This window comes from Cetorhinus maximus, unplaced genomic scaffold (assembly GCF_964194155.1).
Source record: "Cetorhinus maximus unplaced genomic scaffold, sCetMax3.hap1.1 HAP1_SCAFFOLD_1032, whole genome shotgun sequence".
In the NCBI taxonomy this organism is placed as follows: Eukaryota; Metazoa; Chordata; class Chondrichthyes; order Lamniformes; family Cetorhinidae; genus Cetorhinus; species Cetorhinus maximus.
This window is the reverse complement of record NW_027596974.1, coordinates 113,473-119,473: the sequence shown is the minus strand read 5'-3', so window position 1 is coordinate 119,473 and position 6,001 is coordinate 113,473. Positions and strand designations below refer to the sequence as shown.

The 6,001-nt window shown below is 49.0% G+C and overlaps 1 pseudogene; it reads left to right on the top strand.

Annotated features, from left to right (window-relative positions):
- Positions 1-139: 139 nt before the first annotated feature.
- LOC144675599 (U2 spliceosomal RNA) lies at positions 140-318 on the top strand (annotated as a pseudogene).
- Positions 319-6,001: the final 5,683 nt, after the last annotated feature.

Genomic DNA, 6,001 nt, shown 5'->3' with positions numbered 1-6,001 from the left:
AAAAAAAAAAATCTGTTCTTATTGTTTGTACTGATGCACCTGGTGATACATTTTGTAAAAGTTTAACCTGGATTGTACCCTTGTAATGTTGTTTTTGAAATGGTTTGGAATGTGATTGAAGATATTTTATGAATAAAGTATATTTTTACAAAAAAAAAAAAAAAATCTGTTCTTATCAGTTTAATATCTGATACGTCCCTTATCTGGGGACCATATATTAAATTGATTTTTGGAGCAGGGAGATGGAATAGGGGCTTGCTCCGTCCACTCCACGCATCGACCCGGTATTGCAGTATCTCTGGGAATGGTGCACCACCCCTTTCCAGGGGATTTTCAATGCTAAAAATAGTTTTCTTACAAACATCTGCTTTCTTTACTTTTCAACATGCACATCTTTCAAAACACAACTTTCTTTCTTTCTCACTCACCCGCACCATCTACACACAAAAAACACGCACGCTCACCCAACGCTCACAGACACCACTCTCATCTCACAAACACTCTACCTCACTCATACAAAAACATCTTTCACTTGCAAATACACCTCTCAAACACTCTCTCAGCTGCACCTTTCGCCTCACAACACTTTCAACCAGCTCTCTGCTGCCGCTCCCGCCCGCTGCTGCTGCTGCTGCTGATACAGCAACAGTCAAAACTCACACCTCAAAGCTCACACACTTTACACAGCTACTCGGAAACGTCTACATCCACGTTCACACAATCCTTACACTGCACAAGGAGCCCATTCCGCCCGTCGTGACTGCACCAGCTCTCCCAATGAACATTTCACTTCGTGCCATTCTCCTGCCTTCTCCACGTAACCCAGCACATGCTTTCTTTTCAAATAATCATCTCATTCCCTCTTCAATTGAACCTGCCTCCGCCACGCTATCAGGCGGTGCATTCCAGACCCTGACCACTCGCTGCTCCTATCACTTTTGCTTCTTCTGCTAGTTACTTTAAACCTGTGCCCGCTCCTTCTCGATCCTTTCATCGGTGCAAGCAGTTTCTCCCTATCTACTCTCTCCAGATACCTCATGATTTTCAATACCTCTATCAAGTCTCCTCTCAGACTTCTTTTCCCCAAGGAATACAGTCCCAACTTCTCCAATCTTACTTCATAACTCAACTTCCTCGCCCCTGGAACCAAACTCGTAAACCTCTTCTGCACTCTCTCCAATGCCTTCACTACCCTCCTAAAATGCAAGTCAAAATGCAATCCATCAGAGTCAGCATGGCTTTATGAAGACTAAATCGTGTTTGACTAAATCGCTAGAGTTCTTTGAAGATGTGACAAGCAAAGTGGATAATGGCGATCCTGTAGATGTAGTATGTCTGGACTTCCAGAAGGCATTTGATAAGGTGCCGCACAAAAGATTAATACACAAGATAAGATCACACGCAGCTAAGGGTAATATATTTGCTTGGATAGAGCTTTGGCTAACCAACAGAAAGCAGAGAGTCAGGATAAATGGGTCTTTTGTGGATGGCAAGCTGTAACTAGTGGGGTGCCACAGGGTTCGGTCCTTGGGCCCCAACTATTTACTTGGATTCAGGAGTAGAAGGTACCATAGCTAAATTTGCAGATGACACCAAAATAGGTGGGAAAGTAAGTTGCAGTGAAGAAATGAGAAATTTACAAATGGATATGGACAGGTTAGGTGAATGGGCCAAAATTTGGCAGATGGAGTTTAACGTGGATAAGTGAGGTTATCCAGTTCAGCTCCTACAGGCAATGGTCACGGTGGTGGTCCCACGGGCCATCGATCTGGTCGGGCGGAAACGACTCTCGTTCCTCCGGCCTGGGTATTCTGCTGCGGGGAGGCAACTTCACCGTCTCCGAGGTCAAGGAGGTGGTGGGCGGGCGACTCCTGGTAGCAGACGTAATGTACAAGAACGCTCCACTCCGGTTAATTAACGTGTATGGCCCGTCACAAGGAGCTGAGCGGCTGGAGGTTTTTCAGCAGCTCCCACTGCTGCTGGCGACCTCCAGGCCGGTCATTCTGGGCGGTGACTTCAACTGCATCATCGATGCGGCTGGACGATCCGGCAGGGCCGGCAGCAGATTGGACGCTACGTCCAGATCCCTGATGGAAACAGTTAAGGATGCCAAGCTGCACGACGTCTTCAGCAACCCTGCAGACGGAGCGCAGCGTAGATACACCTGGTCGCGGCCAGACGGGTCCATTCGTTCCAGGATAGACTTCCTCTTTGTGTCCCGTGCATTCACAGTCAGATCCACCGAGGTCAAGCCGGTGTTCTTCTCTGACCACTGCATCCTACTGGCGGACTGCCACTTGGAGAAGGACCTGAGGGTGGGCAGGGGGGCATGGAAGCTATTCGTGCAACTGCTGACCCCAGAGAACATTGAGGAGCTCAAGAGGGCTTATGAAGGTTGGAGAACCATGAAACCCCTCTTTGAGTCCCTGACACACTGGTGGGAAGCGATCAAGGGAAACACCAAGAGGTTTTTCATCCTCAAAAGCATCCAGAAAGCTAGAAAGGAAGAGAGGGAAATGTCCCGACTCCAGAAAAACATGCAGAATCTGCTCCGGCTGCAGTCGGTGGGGGTCGATGTCAAGGAAGAACTCCAAGAGGTGAAGAGCCAGCAAGCCTCGCACTTTGCCTCCAAGAACATCTTCCGTTCCAGAGTCCGCTCCGTGGAGCAGGATGAGACGTGCTCACGTTTCTTCTTCCAAAAGGAACAGAGAGAGAGCTCTGTGTTCAGCAGCCTGAATGAAGAAGACAGATCAGTAAAGTCAGCGCAGTCCGACATTTTGAGGATCAGCAAATCCTTTTATGCCGGATTTTATGACGTGAAGCCGACGGACAGCACGGCCTCCCAGTCCTCCTTGTCCTCTATCACGGAGGTCTTAGGCGACAGTACACGGGAGAGGCTGGACAAACCGCGAACTCCTGACGAACTGACTTAGGCCCTTGAGTCCTTCGAGAAGAGTAAATCTCCCCAGAAGCGACGGCTTGCCGGCGGAGTTGTATTGGGCTCTGTGGGACTGGATGGGCCCAGACCTGCTAGGGGTGTACGAGAGTATGCTCCTGGCCGGCAGTATGTCAGAATCCATGAGGAAAGGCATCATCACCCTCATGTACAAGCACAAGGAAGAAAGGGAGGAAATTAGAAATTGGCGACCCATTTCACTGTTGAATGTGGACTATAAGATTCTGTCCAAGGTCATCGCCAATCGGGTCAAATCCGCTCTGGAATTGGTGATACACCCTGACCAGACCTGCACTGTGCCGGGCAGGAAGATCTCTGACAGCCTGGCGCTGCTCAGGGATACGATTGCCTATGTGCAGGACAGGGGTGTGGACACCTGCCTCATCAGCCTGGATTAGGAGAAAGCCTTTGACAGAATATCGCACACCTACATGGTGGATGTGCTCTCAAAATGGGGTTTGGGGAGGGAATTCGCAATTGGATCCAGTTGGATCCTACTCTACACTAACATCAGTAGCGCAGTCTCAATCAATGGGTGGGAATCAGATAGCTTTCCAATTAAATCTGGAGTCAGGCAGGGCTGTCCTCTCTCGCCTGTTCTTTGCTGAGTCCATCAGGAAGGATCCGGGCATTAGAGGAGTTACGATCCCAGGCAGTGGAGGCACTCAGATCAAAGCCTCCCTGTACATGGACGATGTCGCCGTCTTCTGTTCTGATCCGCTGTCGGTGTGCAGACTGATCCACATCTGCGACCAGTTCGAACTGGACTCGGGAGCCAAGGTAAATCGTGGGAAGAGCGAGGCCGTGTTCTTTGGGAACTGGGCTGACCGATCCTTTGTCCCCTTCACCGTCAGTGCTGACGGCCTGAAGGTGCTGGGGATATGGTTCAGAGGGACCGGGGTATGCGTTAGAAACTGGAAGGATCCAGTGTCTATGGTGAAAAGGAAACTGGGAATCTGGGAGCGACGCTTCCTCTCCGTTGCGGGTAAGAACCTGGTCATCAGGTGTGAGGCACTCTCGCTGTTGCTGTACATGGCGCAGGTCTGGCCCATTCCAGACTGCTGCGCGACGGCAATCACCCGAGCCATCTTCCGCTTTATCTGGAGGTCGAAAATGGATCGTGTCCGCAGGGACGCGCTGTATAAGCCTCTAGATAAAGGGGGAATAAACGTGCCCAACATCGCCCTCACACTGATGGCCACCTTTGTGTGCGGCTGTATCAAGCTGTGCGTAGACCCTCGGTACGCAAACACCAGGTGTCACTACGTGCTGAGGTTCTACCTGTCCCCGGTTTAGCGAAGGATGGGTGTGGCCACGCTGCCGCGGAACGCTCCAAGTAGTTGGACCGTGCCGTACCACCTGTCCCTGGTGGAAAACTTTATGCAGAAAAACACCTTTGACCCCAAGTCCATCAGGCAGTGGTCGGCACGTAACGTCCTATAGGCCCTGCGGGGAAAGGAGATGGTGGATCCTGTGCGATGTTTCCCCGAGCAGACTGTCAAAGTCGTTTGGCAGAATGCCTCGTCTCCAGAACTTTCCAACAAGCACCAAGACGTAGCTTGGCTGGTGGTGAGAAATGCCCTCCCCGTCAGATCCTTCCTGAAGTCTCACCCTCTCTGCATGTTGACCTCGAGGTGGCTGTCGTGGGGACGAGACCGTTGTTCACCTCTTTGTGGAATGTGCGTTTGCAAAGAAGGTCTGCAGAGAGTTGCCGTGGTTTTTGTCGCGGTTCATCCCAAGCAGTTCTGTGACACAGGTCTCTGTGCTCTACGTGTTGATCCCAGGGACAGGGACGCACATCGAGACAAGCAGGTGGAGGATCATCTACTCGGTGAAAGACGCTCTTTGGTCTGCCCGAAACTTGTTGGTCTTCCAGTGCAATGAGTTGTCCCCAGCAGAGTGTTGCAGACTGGCTGGCACATTCCAAGGCCGAGGACTACGTGCTGAGGGACGCACTAAAGCTTGGGGCAGCCGCCACAAATGCGCAGTGGGGAACGGTCGCTGTCTAAGACCTTTCAGCCATAGTGCACCGAGGGACTGGGAAAGGTATGGACCCCTCGGCCTGAAAGACTCACATTGAATGTATGCGGTGAATATTACATTTATCACAATTGTATTGAAGCACCTCAGAGTGCAACATGATCTATGTAGATAACTTGAATACTATTGCACTGTCTGACTGCCTGTAATGAGCATGTTGAAATGTCTGTAATGTTCATTGATCGTATTGAAGCGTCGCAGGGTGCGACATGATCTATTTGAAAAACTGGAATATGATTGCACTTTTTGCGATGGCCATTTTGAAATGTTTTGTAATGTTCTTTCAGATATTTTATGGATAAGGTATATTTTTCCACAAAAAAACGACAACAGTTACAAAGAAAACCAACAGCAGCAACAACAGCTCTTCTCCACAGTCTGAATTAGAATTTCAGAGTCAGAAAACAGAGCAAAAAAACACGCAGCGTCCTGAAATGACAAACCTGAAATGAAAGTGTACTTAGTGTATCAAGCCTTTAAACTGCATTGCTGAAAACTCCTTCCTGCCTGCTAGTGCAACAAGATGCTGCAAAGTATATTACACAGCGAATCAGGCCTTCAGTCGTCTTGACTTGTGCAGCTCCAGTGACTTCAGGCCTCCAAAAGCAGGCCAGTATTTGAAAGGGCTCCTCTTGACAAGTGTAAGACCCTGATCAAACTAAATATTTTAATTTTCTTAACCAGTGAGATTGAACGAACCGTGATGCATGTCCAAGACAAAATAGAATATAAAGCAATGTAAAGTAAATTAATAACAAATTGAGAAAGTAAATATGGAACACAAAATATTTTAAAACTAGGGCACAGGTTAAAAACATGATCCTAATTTCTGTTGAACTGAATGAGGCGAGTCATTACAGTGCGTGACCGATTTGTTTAAGTGTGCGGGCCCATTAAACTTTTTGCACAGCCGCGCAAATTTAAAGGGGCTTATGTGGCGGTGTGTCTGTGAGGAAACCTCTCCTCATATCTTGTATCCCACTGTGAAACCGTCTTCAGCTCCCA